Here is a 23726-nt window from a genome sequence, read left to right on the forward strand (position 1 = left end):
TAGTTACATACACACTCATATATGCGTACCATATGGAAATAAATCAATATAAGATATTAATAAAAATTGCATAGCATCCATAGATGTATAGATGTATTTAGAGAGAATTCAGAGGTGAGGAAACTGAAATTCAAGCAAAGTGAATAATTTGCTCAAGTATGTCTGAGTCTGGGAGGCCCATTTCCTTGCATACTTTTAAAGGCCAGTAATTCATGAGGCATTACCACTACAGTATAACAGTAGCAAGAATCAGAATTTGGAGAGCACCAGCACACATCTAAAATGTATAAGTGAGCTTTGTAAAACATAGAAATTTGAGCCCGGCATATTGGCACATGCGTGCATTCCCAGCATTTTGGGAGGCTAAGGTGGGTGGATCCCCTGAGGTCAGGCGTTCAAGACTAGCCTAACATGGTGAAACCCCATCTCTACTAAATACAAAAAATTAGCGACGCGTGGTGGCGCATGCCTGTAATCCTAGCTGCTTGGGAGGCTGAGGCAAGAGAATCGCTTGAATCTGGGAAGTGTGGGTTACAGTGAGCTGAGATCATGCCATTGCACTCCAGCTTTGGCAACAAGAGCAAAACTCCATCTCAAAAAACACACACAAAAAACATAGAAGTTTGAATTTATGTGACAGATAAATTAAGGGACACAAATTACTGTAGTTCCATTTAAAATTGAATTTTTTTCTAGTACATTTTAGAAAGAAACTGTTTTACCAATGTTAAAGTTGCACTTTTGTAAGAGAATATCTGTAAAAATATTGTAGACTGAAGAAACAGTGAGCATAAACTTGGAGGTGTGACAAAATTTGATGTATGTAGTGAATAGCAAGTAAATGGAAAGGGTTAAATCATGAGAGACTCGGAAGAGGTAATGCTGAACCTTGGGGACTAAATCTGTAGTTCACAAAGGAGTTGTTATAGGGAGCAATTTTTATATCTTAGGGAATTTGAGAGACATGATCAAATATGAATGTTAGAGTCTTCTGATATAAAGCAAGGGATGGATTCAAGAGGGCTGGTGCTGGAGGAAGGGGATGGGAAGAGGAATTTATGAAGATTAATTCCAGTCACAGAATTGGGAAAATTTTGAAGGAGTAAGGGAGAAAGAGTATTTAAAATGCCTCTAAAATTTGTAGCTTGTATGAGTTTAACATTACCTCACTTTGTTTCCTTAGAACTGAACCTTAGTATTAAAAATACTTTGGAGGGAGAAAAACCCTTTATGTCTACTGTGGATTTGTTTATTTTAAATGTATATTGTAAAATTAATATAAATTTGAAGCAGTAGGATACCTGTGTCAACAGTCTGTTTTGCCTCAGGTGTTGCTTTCTAGGAGTAGTTCATACTACAAAAGCAGATCCTCATAATGATATTTTAGGAGTTGAATTTTCACCAGTTCATCTGCACAGTAGGGAAAACTATTGCTGTTAGTAAATGAGGTGTTGATGACCCTTGGATACAGTTGGCATCATAATCCTAAAACTTTCATCTGTAATTAATGGGAGCAAGGCTCATAGAAGTCAGGGTGTTGGGAGAAAACAGATACTTCACTTGATTGGTGTGGGGGCAGTGATAATTTTAAGGATTGTGATATGAGGTTGTTGCTTTTGATGATTCGGTGGCCTTAAAAAGGTAGTTAGATTTAGCACAACTAATTGCCAATGTAAGGCGTACTCTGGAACCCAGAGGGCTTCTATGACAGTTTTATAGGATAACAGAATCTTACCCTGTTGGCTTCAGGAAGACTATGCTAAAATGTTGGCCTTGAATCGGATTATTAAGGTGATAAAACTGCAGAGAAGACTAAATATGCAAACCTTGACAGGTCTTCTGTGTCTCAGTCAGTGCTCTAATAGGGAGAGAGTGGATCCCTGTACTTCAGAATTTTTAATCCTACAATTCCTGCTGAAACTTCCTGGCAAGGAGAAACATCCCATTTCCCTCTGGCAGAGGAAAGACCCCCTGCCACCCCCCCGTCCTCATTGCTTGAAGACTGTGCAGTGATCCCATCCAAAGAAGGAGCTTTGTTCAATGACTTTTTTTATTTTATTTTATTTATTTTATTTTTTTGAGGCAGATTCTTGCTCTGCTGCCCAGGCTGAAGTGCAGTGGCCAGTCTCTGCTCACTGCAGTCTCCGCTTTCCGGGTTCAAGCAATTCTCCTGCCTCAGCCTCCTGAGTAGTTGGAATTGTAGGTGTGTGCCACCACAGCCGGCTACTTTTTGTATTTTTACCATGTTGGTCAGGCTGGTCTTGAACTCCTGACCTCAGGTGATCTGCCCACCTTGGCCTCCCAAAGTGCTGGGATTGCAGGCATGAGCTACCACGCCTGGTCCAGTGACGTTTATTCTTAAGATCTGCCTCTACTATGACTTGTTATCCTCTGGTTAATAACTATAGTTAGGGTCTTAGCACAGCCCAGTAAGAGAATTACAAGCCCTGCTCCGGAAAGAACTATCCTGTATACAAAAAGAATTGCAGGACTGCAGGCTCAGTGACTCGCACCTATAATCCCAGTGCTGTGGGAAGCCAAGGCGGGAGGACCACTTGAGGCTAGGAGTTCGAGACCAGCCTGGGCAACATAGTGAGACCTTGTCTTTACAAAAAACTTTTTAAAAAATTGGCTGGGCATGGTGGTGTGTGCCTGTAGTTCTAGCTGCTCTAGAGGCTGAGGCGGGAGGATCACTTGAGCCCAGGAGTTTGAGGGTGTAGTCAGTTATGATTGTTCCATTGCACTCCAGCCTGGGCAGCAGAGCGAAACCCTATCAAATAAAAATAAAATAAAATAAAATTGCAGGACTTGAATAATAAGCATCTAGAGAAACCAGGGAAACAGGTATGAGAATGTTTTGAAAGGTGTTGGATTAGATGGGGGCAGAATATAAGGTTAGCTTGAGGAAAATGTATTGACATGAGGATACTCATTAATGATCTGGGATTCAGTGTCATTCCAGGGCATTGGAACTGCCTCTTATAACTTGTCGGTTGTCTTAGTCCATTTGGCTGCTGTAACAAAGTATCTTAGTCTGACTAATTAATAAGCAACAGAAATTTATTATTTACAGTTCTAGAGACTGGGAAGTCCAAGATCAAGTTGCCAGCAGATTCAGTATCGTGGTGAAGGCTCATTCTGTTGCCTTCTTGCTGTGTCCTCACATGATGGAAAGGGAGGGGAACAAGCTCCCTCGGGCCTTTTATAAGGGGCACTAATCTCATTGATGAGGGTGGAGCCCTCATGACCTAATTACCTGCCAGAGGCCCCATGTCTTAATACTACCACATTGGGGATTAAGTTTTAACATAAGAATTTTGGAGGGACACAAACATTTACAACATAGCACTGATATAGTTCTTTGACGTCTGGGCACAGTGAATGTCTACAGTCAGCCTTTTAAGGAAAGGTGGTATCATGAGGAAAACAATAAATATTTGGGATTTTTATTTAGGGATTAATATCCTGTGGGAAAATCTTTGCCGGATCTCTTATTTCTCTTTAGCACTGATCAGATAAATTCTCCCCGTCTTCTCTCCTCTGCATTTACCCCAAATAGGCCAGTTTTCTCATGGCTCTACATAGCTTGGTAATGTCATACCTCATGTTTGCTTTGTCTCCTTATCTGCCTTATTTTCTTTAACTTTCTCTTCATATCCTGACATTATACCCTCTCTTCCCTAAGTGTCAGTTTATGATTTTTGCCTCAGGTTATCCTTTTAAAGCTGAAACAGTAGCTCCCAACTTCTATGACCACAACTCATAGTAAGAAATAATATTTTATGTTATGACTAGTACACTCATACACACTCAAACACATATCTGAAACAACAGTTTCAGGAAGTACCCTTTACCATAACTAGGTGTCCTGTGGTCCGACTCCCAACCCCCACCATGTTTCATTTTTTAAATGCTGGTTATAACCCCTATATTTCTGTACCAAAGGGTAAAAACATTTGTAATTTTGTTAAGGGTGCTGACGTAATGTTCTCTATAAAGTTTATATCAATTTATACTCCCACCATCAATGTGTAAGAGTAATGACAAAGCCAACATTCTACTACTGCTATCCTATAATCATTAAGGAAATTGATTTTGTAATTCTGAAACTCCCCAAAAAGATATCTCTAGGCCCAGTTGGTTTCACTGTAGAGTCTAATCTACACAGTCTCTTCTAGAAAACAGAAGAGAAGGGAACATTTCAAGTATTATCCTGATACTACAACCAAAGGCAGAACAAAAATAACAAATTAACCAATATTATTTGTAAATAGAGACACAAAAATCCTTAACTAAATATTAGCAAATAAAATTCAGCAACATATAAAAATAATCATTTTGTTTTGTTTTGTTTTGTTTTGTTGTTTTTTTGAGACAGAGTGTCTCTGTTGCCCAGGGTGGAGTGCAGTGGCGTGATCTCGGCTCACTGTAACCTCTGCCTCCCAGGTTCAAGTGATTCTCCTGCCTCAGCCTCCCAAGTAACTGGGACTACAGGCACGTGCCACCACACCCGGCTAATTTTTTGTATTTTTAGTAGAGACAGGGTTTCACCATGTTAGCCAGGATGGTCTTGATCTCCTGACCTCGTGATCCACCCACCTCAGCCTCCCAAAGTGCTGGGGTTACAGATGTGAGCCACCGTGCCCGGACAACAGAATCTTATACTATAATAATCATATGGAGTTTATTCTAGGGATACATGGCAGGTTAAATATTCAAAAATCAATGTGATCCACCACATTAACAGGCTTAACTGATGGTTTGTCCAAAATAATATTATCAACAGTATATTCAATTATGTGTGCTTATGTAAAAGTGAAATAAATGACAGGAATGATACAAAGGATAGGAGGGAGGTATTAGGATTATTATGTGGCACTTGCACTACCCATAAAGTGGTTTAGTGTTACTTGAAAGCAGACTTACATTAGTTATAAATGTATATTGTGAACTCCAGGGCAACTACCGAAAAAAGTGAAAAAACAAAAGAAAATGAAAAAGTATGCCAAGAAAGGAGAGAAAATAGAATCATGTAAAACTACAACAGGCAGAAAAAGACTGGAAGACTAAAATAGGAATAAAGAACAGCAATCACAAATATGGTAGCTACTAATCTAACTATATCAATGATCACTTTAAATGTTAGTGATCTCAGCACACCAATTAAAAGACAGTGCCAGAGTGGATGAAAAATCCAGGCTTAACTTTATGTTGTCTACAAAAAAACCACTTTAAATATAGATACACAGATTAAAAGAAAATGGATGGGGAAAAATACAGTATGCTAACACTAACCAAAAGAAAGCATGAATAGCTATATTTTAATTTCAGACAGAGCAGCTTTCAGAGCAAGGAAGTTATCTGGAATAAAGAGGGGCATTGCATAAATAATGATAAATAGGTCAGTTCTCCAAGAAGAGATAGTAGTCCTAAACATCTATGCGGCTAACAGTGGAGCATCTAAGTATGTGAGGCAAAAACAGAACTGCAAGGAGAAACAGATGAATCTGCTCTTATAATGGAGACTTTATCCCATTGTTAGAAATGGACAGTTCTAGCAGACAGAAAACCAGTAAAGACATAGACAAGTTCAACAGTGCTGTCGAATAACTTGATATAATTGACATCTATAGTCTACTTCATCCAACAACAGCAGAATACACATTCTTCTCAAGCCTATGTGGAACACTCACCACGAGAGACAACATTTTGGGCCATAAAACACCTTAACAAATTTGAAAGAATAAAAATCAGACAGTGTCTGTTCTCAGACTACAATATAATTAAAGTAGAAATCAATAACAGAAAGAGAGCTGGAAAATCCCCAAATACTTGAAGATTAAACAAAACTCTTAACACATGGGTCAGAGATTCTCAAGAAATTTAATTTATTATTAATTTTTTTATTTTCATCTTTTTTTGCACACTACCCTGATGTATCAAGAGAAATCTAAAAATATTTTGAACTAAATGAAAATGAAAACAACCAAATATGTGGGATGCAACAAACACAGTGCCTAGAGGGAAATTTATAGGGTGGAATACGTATATTAGAAAAGAGTAAAGATCTAAAACCAAAGTTTCTACCTCAGGAAACTACAAAAAGTAGAGCAAATTAAATCCAAAGTAAACAGAAGAAAGGAAACAATAAAAATTAGAGCAGAGGCTGGTTGTGGTGGCTTACGCCTGTAATCCCAGCACTTTGGGAGGTAGAGGTAGGTGGATCACGAGGTCAGGAGATCAAGACCATCCTGGCTAATACAGTGAAACCCCATCTCTACTAAAAATACAAAAAATTCAAAAATTTAGCCAGGCATGGTGGCAGGCACCTGTAATCCCAGCTTATTGGGAGGCTGAGGCAGGAGAATCACTTGAACCCGGGAGGCGGAGCTTGCAGTGAGCCGAGATCTTGCCACTGTACTCCAGCCTGGGCAACAGAGCAAGACTCCATCTGAAAACAAACAAACAAAACAGCAGAACCAGTGAAGTAGAAAACAAAAAATCTTAGAGAAAATCAACAAAACCAAAAGCTGGTTCTTTGAAGAGGTTAATAAAATTGATGTGCTTCCAACTAGACTAAGGAAAAAGGACACAAATTACTAATAGAAGACATGAAAGTAGAAATCATAACAGATTCCCATTTATATTAAAAATATTAAGGAATATTATGAACAACTCTGTGCCCATGAATTTGATAACCTAGATGAAATGAACCAATTCCTTGAAGGACGCAATCTGCCAAAAGTCATGCAAGAAATAGACAATCTGAATAGGCCTATATCTATTAAATTGAGTCAACAATTATTTATAATCTTTTAAGATAGAAATCACCAGGCCGAGATGGGTTCATTGGTGAGTTCTAATTCTACCAAACATTTAAGGAAGAAATTATACCAATATTAACAGTCTCTTTGAGAAGACAGAAGCAGAGGGAATACTTTCTAACTCGTTCTATGAGGCCAGTATTACTTCAATACCAAAACCAGACAAAGATACTGCAAGAAAAGAAAACTGTAGACCAATTGATCTCTTATGAATGTAGATGCAAAAATCCCCAACAAAATATTAGCAAATCATGTTCAACATTTATAAAATGAACTATATGCCATGATCAAGTGGGATTTATCCAAGGCATGTAAGAAATTAATATAATCCGTCACATTAACTAGCTAAAGAAAACACAATTGTATGATCGTATCAATAGATGTTTAAAAAACATTTGACAGAACCCAGCACCCATTCTTGATTTAAAAAAAAAAAAAAAAAAAACTCTCCGTAACTGTATAACTTGGAATAGAGAGGAACTTCTTCGACTTGAAAAAGAACATCTTCGAAAAAACCTACAGCTCAGCAAAGTGGGGGAGGGATAAAAATGTTCTAAAATTAGATTATAGTGATAGTTGCACAACTCTGTAAATATAAAATTTACATTATATATATAAATGTAAATATAAATTTACATTTATATTTACTCTGTAAATATAAAAAACACTGAATCGTAGGTTTTAAATGGCTGAGTTATATAGTGTGTGAATTGTGCCTCAGAATGGTAAATAATAATTTTTTAAAAAGAGATAAGGGGACATAACAGCCTAAATACAGTAAAGAGCATCACTGAATTAGGTATTGGTATTGGGATATGAATGGAAGATTAAAAGTATTTTATGAATGTGAGAATAAAACTATAGCTAATGTTTTACATAATGGTGAGAATCTAGAACTTAAGATTCCCAGTAAGATCAGGAACAGGATAAGGATGTCCTGTTTTACCACTCCTTTTCAGCATCATACTGGAAGTTCTAACTAATGCAATAAGAAGAAAATGAAATGAAATATATACTGATTGGGAAAGAAGAAATAAAACTCATTTTGTTTGCAAGTTGATATGATTGTTTATTTAGAAGCTCCAAAAGAATTGACAAACTGGAACCAAAAGCACAAGGTAGCAGGATACAAGGTTAATATGCAAAAGTAGATTATGTTCCTATATACCAGCAGTGAACAAGTGGAATTCTGAAATTAAAAACACAATACCATTAATCTCCTGAAATAAATTCTTCGGTATAAATCTAATAAAATATATATAAAATATGTGCAAAGAAAACTTCAAAACTCTGATGAAAGAAATCAAACAAGAACTAAGTAACATGTTCATGGATAGGAAGACTATATTAACAAGATGTCAGTTCTTCGCAATTTTATTTGTAGACTGAATATAATCCTAGTCAAAATTGCACTTTGTTGTAGATATCAACAAACTGGTTCCAATAAGTTTATATGGAGAGGCAAAAGACCCAGAACAGACAACTTAAAATTGAAAGAAAAGAACAAAGTTGGAGATCCAACATTGCCTGACTTCAAGACTTACTGTACAACTACAGTCATCAAGCAGTGTGGTATTGGTGAAAGCATAGACAAATATTTTACTAGATCAGCGTAGACAAATAATAGATCAGTGGAACAGAATAGAGAGCCCGGGAATAGATCCACATCAGTACAGTCATGTGTCACTTAATGAAAGAGATAAATTCTGAGATGAGAAATGCATCGTTGGATGATTTTGTCGTTGTTCAAATAACGTGGAGTATATTTACACAAACTTAGGTGTATAGCCTGCTCTGCACCTAGGCTGTATGGTGCAGCCTGTTGTTCCTAAACTGTACAGCATGTTACTGTAGTGAATACTGTACGTAATTTTAATGTAACAGTAAGAGTTTGTGTATCTGAAGGTAGAAAAGGAACATAAACATACAGTATAAAAGATGACGGTATACTTTATATAGAATACTTACCATGGAGATTTTTGGGCTGGAAGTTGCGTAGGGTGAGTCAGTGAGTGAGCGTAGATTGAATGTGAAGGCCTAGGACATTAGTGTACACTGCTATAGACTTTATATACACTGTACACTTAGACTACACTAAATGTATTTAAAAAGTAATTTGCACTACAATGTTATGATGGCTACAACAGCTATAAAGTCACTAGACAATAGGAATTTTTCAGCTCTCTTATAATGTTACAGGACCACTGTCATCTATACGGTCTGTCCTGAAATACTGTTGTGCAATTCATTATTGCATAGTCAACTAATGGTTCACAGAGGAACGAAGACAATACAATGGAGAAAATATAGTCTTCAACAAATGGTACTGGAACAACTGTCCATGTGCAAAAAAGTGAATCTTGACAGACCTTATACCCTTCATAAAAATTAACTCAAAATGGATCACAGACCTAAATGTAAGTTGTAAAAGTATAAAACTCCTAGAAGACAACATAGGAGAAAATCTAGATGACGTTGGGTTTGGCAGCGAGTTTTTATCCTCCACATCAAAGATGTATTCCATGTTAGAAAAAAATTAAATTTAATTAAAATTAAAAATTTCTGCTCTGTGAAAGGTACTTATCAAAAGAATAGAAAGACAAGCCACAGACTTGAAGGTATTTGCAAAAGACGTATTTGATAAAGGACTTTTATCCAAAGTACACAACGAACTCTTAACAGCTTTAACCAACAAACCAGTTAAAAAATGGGCCAGGTATGCTGACAGATACCTTACCAAAGAAGATGTACAAACAGCAAGAAGCATATGAAAAGATGTCCCATATCATCTGTTATCATGGAAATGCAAATTAAAATGAGATACATACGTATTTGAATGGTGAAAATCCAAAATACTGACTACACCCAGTGCTGGTGAGGATGTGGAGCAATAGGAACTCTCATTCATTGCTGGTTAGAATGCAAAATGGTACAGCCTCATTGAAAGGCAGTTTGGCAGGTTCTTACAAAACTAAACATAGTCTTACCATATGATCTAGCAACCAAAGAATTGAAAATTTATGTCCATACAAAAATCTTTATGTGGAAGTTTATAGCATCCTTTTAAATAATTGCCAAAACTTGGAAGCAACCAAAGTGTCTTTCATTATGTGAGCGGATAAACTGTGGTGTATTCAGACAATGAAATACGTCATTCAGTGCCAAAAAGAAATTACCTATCAAGCCATGAAAAGACATGGAGGAATCTTAAATGTCTGAAATGGCTACATACTGTGTGATTCCAAATTTATGACATTCTGGAATAGGCAAAATTATGGAGGTAATAAAAAGATGAGTGTGGTGTAGGGGTTAGTGAGGGGAGGAATGCACATGCGGAGCACAGAGGGTTTTTAGGCCAGTGAAACTACTCTGTATGATATGATAGTGGATGCATGCCATTATGTTTGTCCAAATTCATAAAATGTACAGCACTACAAGTGAACCCTAAAGTTAACTATAAATTTTGGGTGATAAGGGTGTGTCATTGTAGGTTTGTCAGTTGTAGTAAATGTACCACTCTGGTGGGGAACGTTGAATATGGGGAAGGGTGTGCATTAATGGAGTCGGGGGTATATGGGAAATCTCTGTACTTTACCCTCAGTTTTTTATGTGAACCTAAAACAGTGGTATTAAATTAGAAAAGCTAAAGGAACCAAATTAATATTCTAAAGTCTTTTTTTGTTGATATTTAAACAGTACTTTTCTGATGGAGGAGTAACTAAAGTGCTTTCAATATTGTGTCAAGAAGTATTGTTGACATTTCTGTGAATTTTGTCAGTACAAGAAAATTAATAGCTGTGATTAGACTGTGTCATTAAAATCACACTAGATAAATAGGATAATGAGAGCACTTGCTTGATAGTGATGTTGTGAGGATTGAATTATACATGTCAAGTGCTTAAAACAGGGCTTTACACATAGTAAAGTGCTTAGTAATTGTTAATTATTAGTTGACAATTGTGATGAGACTTTTTTCTCATTCTGCACATTGGACCCTTGATAGTCAGTTGATTCTTTTATCCATCCATGGCAAGGTCAGCTATCGGCCCAGGGCTGTTCTTCCTTGGGCTTTTCCAAAAGTCCCCTGAAATCCTCTCTAGGAACTTTTAGCTTCCTGCTCAGAATGTCAGAATGGCTAGTATATTGCAGACAAGTGGTAAGGGTTTAAAATGGGCTCTGCCTTTAGCCCTGTGTGATTCAGGGCAAATTGCTTCACTTTTTACTTTCTTTCTTTGCCCATCTTGTCTCAGGAAATGTCTTTTCTCATTTCCTGTTTTATTCTGAGCATCCACATTGGACTTATATTACTTCCACACAAATGTCATATTTTCATCTGTGCCTGGCCATTTGAACACACTGTTCCCTTTGGACAAAAAATTTTCTTTCTCACCTCTCCCCTCTTGCTTTATTTGGCTAGATCATACACATTCTTGCATTAAATTCTCCTCCTTTAGGAGAACTTTTTTTTTTTTTTTTTGAGACAGAGTCTTGCTCTTTCGCCCAGACTGGAGTGCAGTGGAGCAATCTCGGCTCACTGGAACCTCCGTCTCCCAGGTTAAAGCTATTCTCCTGCCTCAGCCTCACCAGTAGCTGAGATTATAGATGTGTGCCACCATGCCTGGCTAATTTTTGTATTTTTAGTAGAGATGAGGTTTCACCATATTGGCCAGGCTGATCTTGAACTCCTGACCTCAAGTGATCCGCCTGCCTCGGCCTCCCAAAGTGCTGGGGTTACAGGTGTGAGCCACCGCACCCATCCCAGGAGAACTTTTCTAACCAATTCCCAGCAAACTGGTTTGTATCTGTATTATGCTTTCCCTTCACACCATCGTGATTTTTCAAACTTTTTGTCCCATTTACAGTTGCCCTACAGGCTGAGTTCCCAGAGGGGTTGATGAGATCTGATCTGTTTATGGACACATTCCCAATTCTTGGCACGTAGGGGAGGCTCGCAATAAGTGTTCTATACGTCGATGAAACAAAAATACTAGAGATAATAATGTTACTTAAAATTTGGGTAGCATTATTTCAGCAACTGCTGTTTTTTTACAGAATTTTTATTTGTTCCCGCAAAGCTGCTGAAGCTCAGAAGCTGATTCTATCAGATTGTAAGATGCCTATGGATAATTCTACGGTCCTCTTAAATGAGTCTTTAGAACTTGGCGAGTTTCACTAGATACCTTCAATCATCATTTTGAGCTCAAAGGTATGCTATCTTTGTTTTTTTCCCTTAATCATGGTAGGTTGGGATTTGCAGTGTCCTGGTAGATGCATAGGACAAGGAATTATAAAAATAATTGGGGAATGATCTACTACGTGGCAGCTTTTATTTATCTTTAGAATTTTCATTCTTATGAGGAGTAAGAAAGTTATTCATTGGGAAAAATAATTGAAATCCAGATGTGAAGTATTTTAGCAATTCCTGAAATTTCTCAAAACTAGTGCTCTAAAGTAAGAATCATAACTTATCTTTTCCTGAGTTTAAGGAAGATGATTTGCAAATGACTGAAAGTCAAATAAGAATTATTTCCTGCCAGGCCTTAGGTATAAAGTATCAGTTGACTGAGGTAAAACAAGAGCCGGACTACAGCTCCTATTTACAAGCAGGCCTTCATTGGGGTCTGCACACCACCAAATTTTTTCAGCCTGGTGCCTGCTTTGGTATGACTCATGAGCTAAGAGTAGTGTTTGCATTTGTAAATGGTTGAAAAAAAATCTCAAGAAGACTAACTTGTGACATGTGAAAGTTATATGAAATTTAATTTTTAGTGTTTATGAGTAAAGCTTTATTAGAACATTAGCCACTCTTATTTTTTAGGTCTTGTGTGTGACTGCTTTTAGGCTATAGCAGCAGTTAAGTACAGTCATGCATTACGTGGTCAGTGATGGACCAAATATATGACAGTGGTCCCATGAGATTATAATGGAGCTGAAAAATTCCTGTTGCCTGGTGACATCATGGCCATCAGGTCATCATGGCACAACCCGTTACCTTTTCTATGTTAAGATATGTTTAGATACTCAAATACTTAACATCGTGTTACAGTTGCTTTGAGTATTCAGTACCATTACATGCTCTGCAGGTTTGTAGCCTAGGAGCAGTAGGCTATTCCATGTAGCCTAAGTGTGTAGTGGGCTATACCGTCTAGGTCTGTAAAATACAGTCTGTGATGTTGGCACAATGACAGATTGCCTGAGGATGCATTTCTCAGAATGTATCCCCATGACACATGTCTGTAGTTAAAACAGAGACCCCAGCACTTTGGGAGGCTGAGGCGGGTGGATTATGAGGTCAGGAGATCGAGACTATCCTGGCTAACATGGTGAAAGCCCATCTCTACTAAAATACAAAAAATTAGCCAAGTGTGGTGGCGGGCACCTGTAGTCCCAGCTACTCGGGAGGCTGAGGCAGAAGAATGGCGTGAACCTAGGAGTTGGAGCTTGCAGTGAGCTGACATCACGCCACTGCACTCCAGCCTGGGCAACAGAGCGAGACTCCCATCTCAAAAAAAAAAAAATTTACCTGTGTGGGCCTTTACAGAATAAGTTTAGCTGATCCTTTCTCTACATGGTTGGAGAAGTATTTATAGATTTGAGTGCTATGGTTTAAGAGATGAATTGGGGGGGAAATTAGAGATAGGAGTCCGTGCCAATTCTCAGTGACTTATATGTACTTTTTTCTTTTGTGGAAAGTATAACCCATATTCTAATTATATTGACCTGTGTTGTTTTAAAATAGCAAACCAGGGGAAATGGATTCTTTTATTATTTTTATTCTAAAATGAATATATGGGAATATGTAAAAAGAAAATTAGTATGCTACTCTGTTTTTAACCAAGTTTTAATGTTACTGTAATACCTTACATACCTAATATCTTAAGTACTTAAAAGATTAGTTGATGACTGACTCAGTATAACAAAAGTAGTTCATTGGAGATGAAAGTACACTGTCCCTTTGGAGTCAATGGATAGATAGGCCTAAAAGATATGGTTAAGGAACTCTTTTGTAATCAGACACAGGCAGGTTAAGTACTGTATTAGGAGACAGAAGACCATAATTTTAGTGTTTACCTTCTTTGTCCCTTGAGAATACTTAGTTATGTGACTCGGGGCACATTTACCACTCTGAATCTAATTGCTTCATTTCCAAATTAGGGTAAACTAATACCTTTCCTGTCTGAAAACAGGAGTCTTTGGTGGTTTGCTAAATTACAAGTTTCCTAAGAGTAGATACTGTGCCTTTTTAGCTCACCACTGGATTCCGCAACTCTCCAGTTAGCATAGGCCGGGCACATAGTTGGCACACAGTAAGTGTCCAGTGAAAGAACAAGGTATGTGCCAGTTCCAATAACTATTATATCTCTGCATGATCAAAGTCATTCCTCTTTCTTTAAAGGTTTGCTTATTGAGACTGGGTGTTTTTGTTAACTGGAGGAGAGGATTTTGATGAAAATAGTAATTTTCTGTAGATTCTTTTTTTAGAAGTTATTTTATTTATTTATTTATTTTAATTTTTGAGACAGAGTCTTGCTCTGTCACCCAGGCTGGAGCGCAGTGGTGCTATCTTGGCTTACTACAACCTCCACCTCCTGGGTTCAAGTGATTCTTGTGCCTCAAACTCCTGAGTGCCTGGGACTACAAGTGTGCACCACCATGCCTGGCTAATTTTTGTATTTTTAGTAGAGATGGGGTTTTGCCATGTTGGGCAGGCTGGTCTCGAACTCCTGATCTCAGATGTTCCCCCCACCTCAGCCTTCCAAAGTGTTGGAATTACAGATGTGAGCCGTCACACCTGGCTCCCCCCCAGTCCCTCCCCTTTTTTTTTTGAGACACAATCTTGCTCTGTCACCCACACCGGAGTGCAGTGGCATGATCTCAGTTCACTGCACCTCCCAGGCTCAAGCTATCCTCCCACCGTAGCCTCCTGAGTAGCTGAGATTATAGGTGTATACCACCATGCCCAGCTAATTTTGTTTATTTTTTGTAGAGATGACGTCTTACTATGTTGCTTAGACTGGTCTAGAACTCCCAGACTTAAGTGGTCCTTCTGCCTCAGTCTCCCAAAGTGCTGGGATTACAAGTGTGAGCTACTATGCCCGACCCAGATCCATTTTCTACAGATACCAATCAAATCTTTGGCCAGATTTATTTGTATAAATTGATTATATATTGCTATTTAATAGAATATAAACCTCTAATCTAAGAATTGCTGATCTCAAAGAAACCTAGAAACCTCCTCATTATAAAGCTATATACTATAAGGCCGGGTGTGGTGGCTCACGCCTGTGATCCCAGCACTTTGGGAGGCTGAGGTGGGTGGATCACCTGTGGTCAGGAGTTTGAGACCAGCCTGGCCAGCATGGTGAAACCCCATCTCTACTAAAAATACAAAAATTTAGGCAGGTGTGGTGGCAGGAGCCTGTAATCCTAGCTACTTGGGAGGCTGTGGCAGAGAATTGCTTGAACCTGGAAGGCAGAGTTTACAGTGAGCCAAGATTGATTGCACCAGCCTGAACAGAGTGAGACTCCATCTCAAAAAAATAAAAAATAAATAAAATATAAAATAAAATAAAGACTATATGCTAAAAAGTCACTCTTGAGTAGGAAGATTTATGTATTTTTTATCTAAGTCTTATGAACTTTACGCAGCTCTTCCACTGAACCTCTTTTTTAAATGGAACTTCCCTATATAGTTTTTTGTAAGAATTCAACTTTCATAATCTTATCTTACAGGAAACCATGTAAAGAAAAAATTGTTTAAAAGGTATTTAGCAGAAGCCGGGTATGTTGGTATGCACCTGTAGTCCCAGCTACCCAGCAGGCTGAGGCAGGAAGATCATTTGAACCTAGGAGTTCAAGAGCAGCCTGGGCAACATAGTGAGGCCCTGTCTCAAAAAAACAAAACAAAAAATATTTATTGAAAGAAAAATGTTTCAGTTTGAAGTCTGGGTAGACATGACAGCTAAATGCAGTACATGACCCTGGATTGGATTCTGTACTGGAAGAGGGAAAAAGTCTTGGAGGGCAGTTTTTGCTCAACTAAAATAAAGAGAGAAAATAGGCATTACATTAAGATATTGTATAACTGTTAAGTTCCCTGAAGTTGGTAATTATACTGTAGATATTTAAGAGAATATCCTTGTTCTTAGGAGGTATAGTTGAAGTATTTAGAGGTAAAAAGGTATGAGATGTGTGTTTTACTTTCAAATGATTCAGAAAATATGTTTATGTATGATATGGAAAATAATGCAAAATGTTGACAAATTGGTCAACAGGATTGTTGTTGACAGTTGGTCAAATCAGGATAAAGGATATGTAGAAGCTCTTTGAGCTATTCTTACAACTTTTCTGCATGTTTGAATGATTTCCAAGTATAAAGTTTAAGAAACATGTTTAGCAGCTGTGTATAAAACTGGAAATTGCATCCAGTTACTTTTAAAAAATTTTTTTTATTTATTATTTTGAGACAAGGTCTTGTTCTGTCACCCAGGCTGGAGTGCAGTGGTGCAGTCACTGCTCGTTGCAGCCTGGACTTCCAGGGCTCAGTTGATCCTCCTGCCTCAGCTTCCCAAGTAGCTGAGACCTTAGGCACTTGCCACAACACCCAGCTAATTTTTGTATTTTTAGTAGGTATGGGTTTTCGCCATGTTGCCCAGGCTGGTCTCGAATTCATGAGCTCTAATGATCTGCCTGCCTCCGCCACCCAAAGTGCGGGGATTACAGGTGTGAGCCACTTTGCCTAGCTACTGTTACTTTTAAATTAACATTTATTTCCGTTAAAAATATACTTACAGTATTGCAATAGGTTTAAAAAATATAGCCCCCCCTTTTTTTTTCAAACTGCTTTTACATATACTTTGTTTACAAGATGGTACTGTTATTGAAAATAATTTTTTTTGTTGGGTGGCATATCATTATGTGATCACAAGTATAAATATTCTTTGATTTTTTTTTTTTTTGGGCCGAGGGAGGATGGGGACAGAGTCTTGCTCTGTCACCCAGGCTGGATTGCAGTGGTGGTGTCTCGGCTCACTGCAACCTCTGCCTCCCGGGTTCAAGCAATTCTCCCGCCTCCACCTTCCAGGTAGCTGGGACTACAGGTATGTGCCATCATACCCAGCTAATTTTTGTATTTTTAGTAAAGACAGGGATTTACTATGTTGACCAGGCTGGTCTCGAACTCCTGACCTCATGATCTGCCCGCCTCGGCTTCCCAAAGTGCTGGGATTACAGGCATGAGCCATTGCACCTGGCCTGTTCTGCCATTCTTTGCTGGATTTAATTGTTTTATAAAATAGGTTTAATTATTTTATAGTAATATGGTGATGAAATGAAATACAACTTTGCAAATGTAAAAAATGCAATGCAAAGATGAGTTCTTTCTGTTAGCAGTATTTTTCTTGATTATTTCAGTTATTTTAATTGTAGGGTCATAGTTAAATACCAATAAGTATAATTTAGAATTTAAAAAATTCTTGAGTAACATTTACTAAGTTTTTATTGATCCTGTACTTTAATATATTCAGTTCAGATTCATTAAAAATTGATTTTGTTCCCAACTCCATAAAAATGCTTTGTTTAAAAGTGGATCTGGTTTTGCTACCATGTATTTATTATATTTTGAAGGAAATTCAAGAATAAGGGTCTGTTACATGTGTTTCTTAGAATGGTATTAATAATTACAGACATTTTTGAGCGTTTACTTTGTTTGAGGCATTATATTCCAAACACTTTACATTTAATATTTATTTCATTCTTATAACACCCTTTTATTGTGATACATTGCCTTGATTTGCTGAATGTTTTCAATTCAATTAAAACTAAGGTGTGAAGCCTCAAGTTGTGTGTTTTTTTTGTTGATGTTATTTTTTAACCTCTTTTTGCCAAACAGAAGCTGTGGAAACTAGTGATCTGGAATGTAATAAAGAAAAATTGATCATTTATAATCACACTAAGAAGTACTTGTAGTGTTAGAATTTTCTAGTTTGTGAATATTGGATAACTGTAGCTTCAAGCTAGACTTTCTGTTGACCTCTGTTATGGGAAGGATCCACATACCAAGACAATTCCTCAGTAAATTGTGTTAAGAAAGAACGTGAACATGACTTTTAGTACCCACAAAGAGGCAGGCAGATGTAGAACTTACTAGACTTTTTAATTTCATAGACAAATAAAATAACAAAATTAAATTTAAAAAATCAAGGGACTGACATGGTATCACTAACTTTTTTTTTACTCTTTCATCAAATTATAACACACATGTTATAAAGTGCATAAATCCTGAGTGTCATTTTGATGAATTTTTATGACGTCAACACCCGTTTAACCAATATCAAGAATAAGATATAGGACATTTTCATCAACCAAGGAGCCTCCTTCATGCCCCTTAACAGTTATTACACACTCCCGAAGGTAACTATTATGTGACTCATTCAGTATTCATTAGTATTGTCTATTTTTGAATTCTGTGCCTAGCCTTTTAAAATCTTGTTTATGACTCATCCATGTTGATGCATGTATCAGTGGTTCATCTTTTCTTTTGTTGCTGTGAAGTACTTCATTGTATGGATATGTCAGTATTCTACTCTGATGAACATTTGGGGTGTTTCTAGGATTGGCTGTTATGAAGAATACTTCTGTGAACATTCTTGAGCATGTCTTTTGGTCCACATGTGTACACATTTCTGTTGAGTAAACACCTAAGAGTGAAATTGCTGAGTCTTAAGGTATCTGGATATTTAGCTTTAGGAGATTATCCTAGTTTTCAAAAGTAGTTAAATTAATTTACATTCCTGTTAGCAGTGTACAAAGAGTTCTCATTGTTCCACATCCTCACCAACACTTGAAATTATTAGTGTTTTTAATTTTAGCTCTTATGGAGCATGTGTAGTAAAGGTCTGTTGTAGTTTTAATTCATAATTCCCGGATCATTTAAAAGGCTTAGAATATTTTCAGATGCCTGCGGACCATTTGAATATCCTCTTTTGGGATATGACTGTTTATGTGTTTTGCTGATTTTTCTGTTGAGTTGGTTGTCTTGATTACCCCAGAAACAGATAATTTCAGTTGTTCAGTTGTATTGAAGATATCTTTCCTAGTCTTTGACTTGCTTCTTCACTCTTAATAGTTTATCTTGATTAAGATAATTTCTTAATTTTAATGAAGTCCATTTTATCAAATTTTTTTATGGTTAGTGCTTCTTATGTTTCATTTAAGAAATCTTTGTGGCCAGGCTCAGTGGCTCATGCCTGTAATCCCAGCACTTTGGGAGGCCAAGGCAGGCAGATCAAGAGGTCAGGAGATCGTGACAATCCTGGCTAACACGGTGAAACCCTGTCTCTACTAAAAATACAAATAATTAGCCAGGTGTGGTGGTGGGAGCCTGTAGTCCCAGCTACTTGAGAGGCTGAGGCAGGAGAATGGCGTGAACCCGGCAGGTGGAGCTGGCAGACTGTGCCACTGCACTCTAGCCTGGGTGACAGAGCGAGACTCCATCTCAAAAAAAAAAGGAAATTTTTGCCTACCCTAAAGCCAAGAAGATGTTATCTATGTTTTCTTCTATAGACTTGACTGTTAAAACTATTGCATTTAGGTTTATATATGATATATGTAAGCCTCATATTATTTTCCGTGTGAAAGTCCAGTTGTTCCAGTAGTATTTATTGAAAAGACCATCCTTTCTCTGTTGTAATGCAGTAATACTTTTGTTGTAATTCAAGGGACTGTTTATTCATGGATTTATTTTTGGACTCTATTCTGTTGGTCTGTCTGTTGTGCCATTGCCATACTCTTTTAATTACTGTAGCTTTATAATAAGTCATGATATCTGATAGTTTAAATCCTCTAATTTGTTCTTCAGAATTACTTTGGCTTTCATGGTCCTTTGAATTTCAATAAAAATTCTGCACTCAGCTTATAAGCAGTCCTCCCCACCACCCACCACAAACTGATTGGATTTTGTCTAGCTTAGTGTAGAATTTATAAATCAATTTGGAGATATTGGATGTTTTTCAATGTTGAGACTTCCAGTCAATTGAGAGGTTGTATGCCTTCTTATATTTAGACTTTCATAGTTTCTCTCAGGGTGTTTTGTTATTTTGCATGTAAAGAAAGGTCTTATCTGTCTTTTGTTGACTTCTTAAGGTATGATAATGATATTGTAGTTATGTTTTATAAAGCTCTTGTAATTTATACAAATATACTGGACTATTTACAGATGGAATGGTACAGTACTTGGGATTTGCTTCAAATAATCCAAAAGAATGGAGAGGAAGGGAAGGAGCAAAATAGATAAAACAAGATTGATTAGCCATGAGTTGATAATTGTGGAAGCTGGGTGATGGATATATAGGATTAATTATATTATTCTTCTTACTTTGTGTATATTTGTAATTTCCTATAAAAATAGGTTTTAAAAAGTGTAATGTGACTAGTCTAAAGGTAATGGGTTATTTCATTTGATTGTTCACAGTCAGTTACAGATTGAACTCCTTGTTCTACTCTTCCCCCCTCATCTCACTACTGCGTTTGACTAATTTAAAAAAAAAAAAAAAAATATATATATATATATATATATATATATATATATATATATATGCCAGGCATGGTGGCTCATGCATGTAGTCCCAGCTCCTTGGAAGGCTGAGGCAGGAGGGTCACTTGAGCCTAGGAGTTTGAGGTTGCAGTGAGCTGTGATTATGCCACTACACTCCAACCTGGGTGACAGAGTGAGATCCTGTCTCTTAAAAAAAAAAGACAGAAATTTTAATATAAATGAATACTAAAAAGTGTAATGATTATAGTAGATTGAGATACACAAATATATAAGAATTCAAGAATTCATAATAATTCTTTAAAAATCCCTCATAGACACCAATTTATTATTCTGAAAATATTTGGTAAGTGAAAGGAAAAAGTCAACTGTTTATTAATCTTTTTCTGTACAGATTATATTCCAGGACTGCCAGTAGTCAAGAGGGAAAGCATATCTTTAGAAGAATTGTAGCTATTAAGAAACGTTGGAGTTCAGGTGTGGTGGTCCATGCCTATAATCTCAACACTTTGGGAGGCTGAGGCGGGAGGATTGCTTGAGCTTGGTAGTTTGAGATCAGCCTGGGCAACATAGCAAGACCTCGTCTCTTCTAAAAACACAAAATATTAGCCCTACGCATGGTGATACGTGCCTGTAGTCTCAGCTGCTGAGGAGGCTGAGGCAGGAGGATCACTTGAACCCAGGAGATCGAGGCTGCAGTGAGCTGAGGTTGTGCCGCTGCACTCCAGCCTGGGTGACAGAAGAAGACTCTGTCTCAAAAACAAGCACAAAAACAGACAAACAAACAGAAACACTGGAGAATGATCGGCTTACAAACTCACCACAGTGCATACTCCTAATGAAATAATGATTCTAGGTAACAATTAGTCGTGACTAGTAAAGCCATTAGGTGAAATTTAATTGGGAAATGGATAAAACATACTGGATAGCCAGAAGTGGAGTAAGCCTCTCTGATTAGAACCTAAAACCCTGGTTAGGCCAGTGCTATGGCTCACGCCTTTAATCCCAGCAATTTGGGAGGTCAGGGCAGGAGGGTTGCTTGAGCCCAGGAGTTAGAGACCAACCTGGACAACATAATAAGATCTTGTCTCTGCAAAATATTAGAAAGTTAAAAATTAACAGGACATGATGGTGTGTCCCTGTAATCCCAGCTGCATGGGAGGCTGAGGCAGGGAATTGCTTGAGCCCAGGAGGTCGAGGCCACAGGGAGCTGTGTTCACACCACTGCACTGCAGCCTTGGTGAGAGAGTGAGGCCCTATCTGAAAACAACCCCTCTCCCCACCTGCCAAACAAAACAACAGCAACAACAAAAATCCTCTAGATAGAAACAAAAACAATTATCTGAAGACTTTCAAAAGTAAACAGTAATAGGCAAACTGAGAAGGGAAGTGAAAACCTGTATAGCTTGTATAGTGCTTAGCTTACCATTTTTTTTCTTTTTGTAATCCAGCTTTAACCAGATGGTAAGCTGGGTTGTAGAAGTACATACCGTGTGCAGCAGTTAGCAAAAACTCCAAGAGAAACCCTGTATTTCTAGTCATAGGACAAGGAAAGGTCTCCCCTTTTTTGCCTCTCCCAGCCCTGTCTTGAGACCATCTCCATTTGTAAAATTACATTGCCATAGTGGTACGTGCACTTAAAATCCCAAGAAGAAAGCCATCTCTCTGGCCAGAGGAATTGGGAAAGAGAACCCTGGAAGCTGGAGCATGCTTTGGAAATCTCAGAGAGAAGAGAAATAATGTGGGAGGAGATTCCCAAATTGTGTGTATGAACGCACAAAGGTCCTACCGCATTCATGAGCTACATGTACATGGAACAGAGCCAAAGAAACATAGCAAAGACCTAGAGAGCTGAACTATGTCATAAACCACTGCTCAAATCCCAGAGTTGCCCCTGAGAGGTGCATGCGGAGGATATATTCAAGCAGCATAGTGAAGGCTTTGAAAACTGAAGAAATGATCGGTACTGTGGCCTGTTAGGAACAGGCATAGTGAAGGCTTTGAAAACTGAAGAAATGCAATCAATTAACTGTGGCCTCTTAGGAACCAGGCCGCATAGCAGGAGGTAAGTGACTGGTGAATGAGTGTTAACGCCTGAGCTCCACCTCCTGTCATATCAGTAGCAGCATTAGATTCTCATAGGAGCGTGAACCCTGCAGTGAACTGTGAGTGCAAGGGATCTAGGTTGTATACTCCTTATAAGAATCTTACTTAACAAGCCTGATGATCTGAGGTGGAACAGTTTTGTCCAGAAACCATCCCCACTGTCCATGGAAAAAGTGTATTGCATGAAACCAGTCCCTGGTGCTAAAAAGGTTGAGGACTGCTGCTTTAGAGGATGTTAATAGAACCTAGAATCTCATAACTTAATATCTGGAATGTCCAGGATATAATCCAAAATTACTTGACACACAAAGAAACAGTAAAATCTGACCATTTTTAAAGGGAAAAGAACATAAGCAGATGACAACTCTGAGATGATCCAAATGATGGAATTATCAGAAAAAAAGCCTTAAGGTACTCATGCTCATGAGGTAAAAGTGAACACTTCTGAAATGAGTGGGAAAATAGTTCTCTGAAAAATAAAAACCATATGAAATAATCAAATGGAAAATTCAGAGCCGAAAAATACAATATATGAAATATACATGTACTGCATGGGCTCAATAACAGAATGGAGATGACAGAAGAGTCAGTGAGCCTAAAGATGAATCAGTAGAAATCTCATCAGATCTTGTGTCTTCTGTATCAAGAGTATATATGTCTGTTCTGTAATATACTTGTTATGTCCATGTTGGATTCTGTGAAACCTGGTCACAGGCCTTCTGGCTGGTGGATTCTTGTACTATCTACATGTCCTCATTTATCCTATATTTATGTGTTGCAAAGACCTGTGCAGTTTGAGCCCCATTTCCCCTGCTAATCCACAGATTGAGATACCATCTTGGCCTGCCATTTTCCCAGACCTTGTCATTTTAGGGTAAGGATCAAACAGTCAGTGGGTTAAAATAATAATAATAAGGAACTAAATAGATCAATTTTTAAAATTTGAATGCTTTGAAAGTAAATAGGGACAGAAAGATAAGCAGAAACAGGTAACATGTATAAATTATATATTGCAAAACCTTCTAGTTCAAAGGGAGCACATTTTTTCCTAAACGTAAACTTAGATATAATGGTTATTTTAGTGAGGAAGACATGCTTTATGGTAGTTTTTTTTTTCCCTGAATTATCTGTAGTTCAGGATGCATCTAAACTTCTTTGAAATACTTTTCAGATGATTTTGCATTTGCTTGGCCTACTTTGCTACACAAAAGCAACTGGCAGTTTACCCGAGTTTTAATAAGTCA

At 37.7% G+C, this 23726-nt stretch overlaps 1 protein-coding gene across 14 annotated transcripts in view; it reads left to right on the forward strand.

Annotated features, from left to right (window-relative positions):
• CLOCK (clock circadian regulator) overlaps positions 1–23726 on the forward strand; it is a 119262-nt gene that overhangs the window by 24121 nt on the left and 71415 nt on the right. For 8 of the 14 annotated variants that reach the window (XM_073017363.1, XM_073017362.1, XM_037989426.2 and 5 more), the window contains exon 2: positions 11877–12030. The exons of 2 other annotated variants lie outside the window; for them this stretch is intronic. The gene's annotated coding sequence lies outside the window, so the exon portion shown is untranslated. Of the gene's footprint in view, positions 1–11876; positions 12031–14071; positions 14156–18094; positions 18237–23726 lie in introns of all 14 variants that reach the window. 4 more of the 14 variants (XM_073017365.1, XM_037989425.2, XM_037989428.2 and 1 more) reach the window with 2 other exon arrangements.

The sequence above is a fragment of the Chlorocebus sabaeus genome, chromosome 7, assembly GCF_047675955.1.
Source record: "Chlorocebus sabaeus isolate Y175 chromosome 7, mChlSab1.0.hap1, whole genome shotgun sequence".
Classification (NCBI taxonomy): domain Eukaryota; kingdom Metazoa; phylum Chordata; class Mammalia; order Primates; family Cercopithecidae; genus Chlorocebus; species Chlorocebus sabaeus.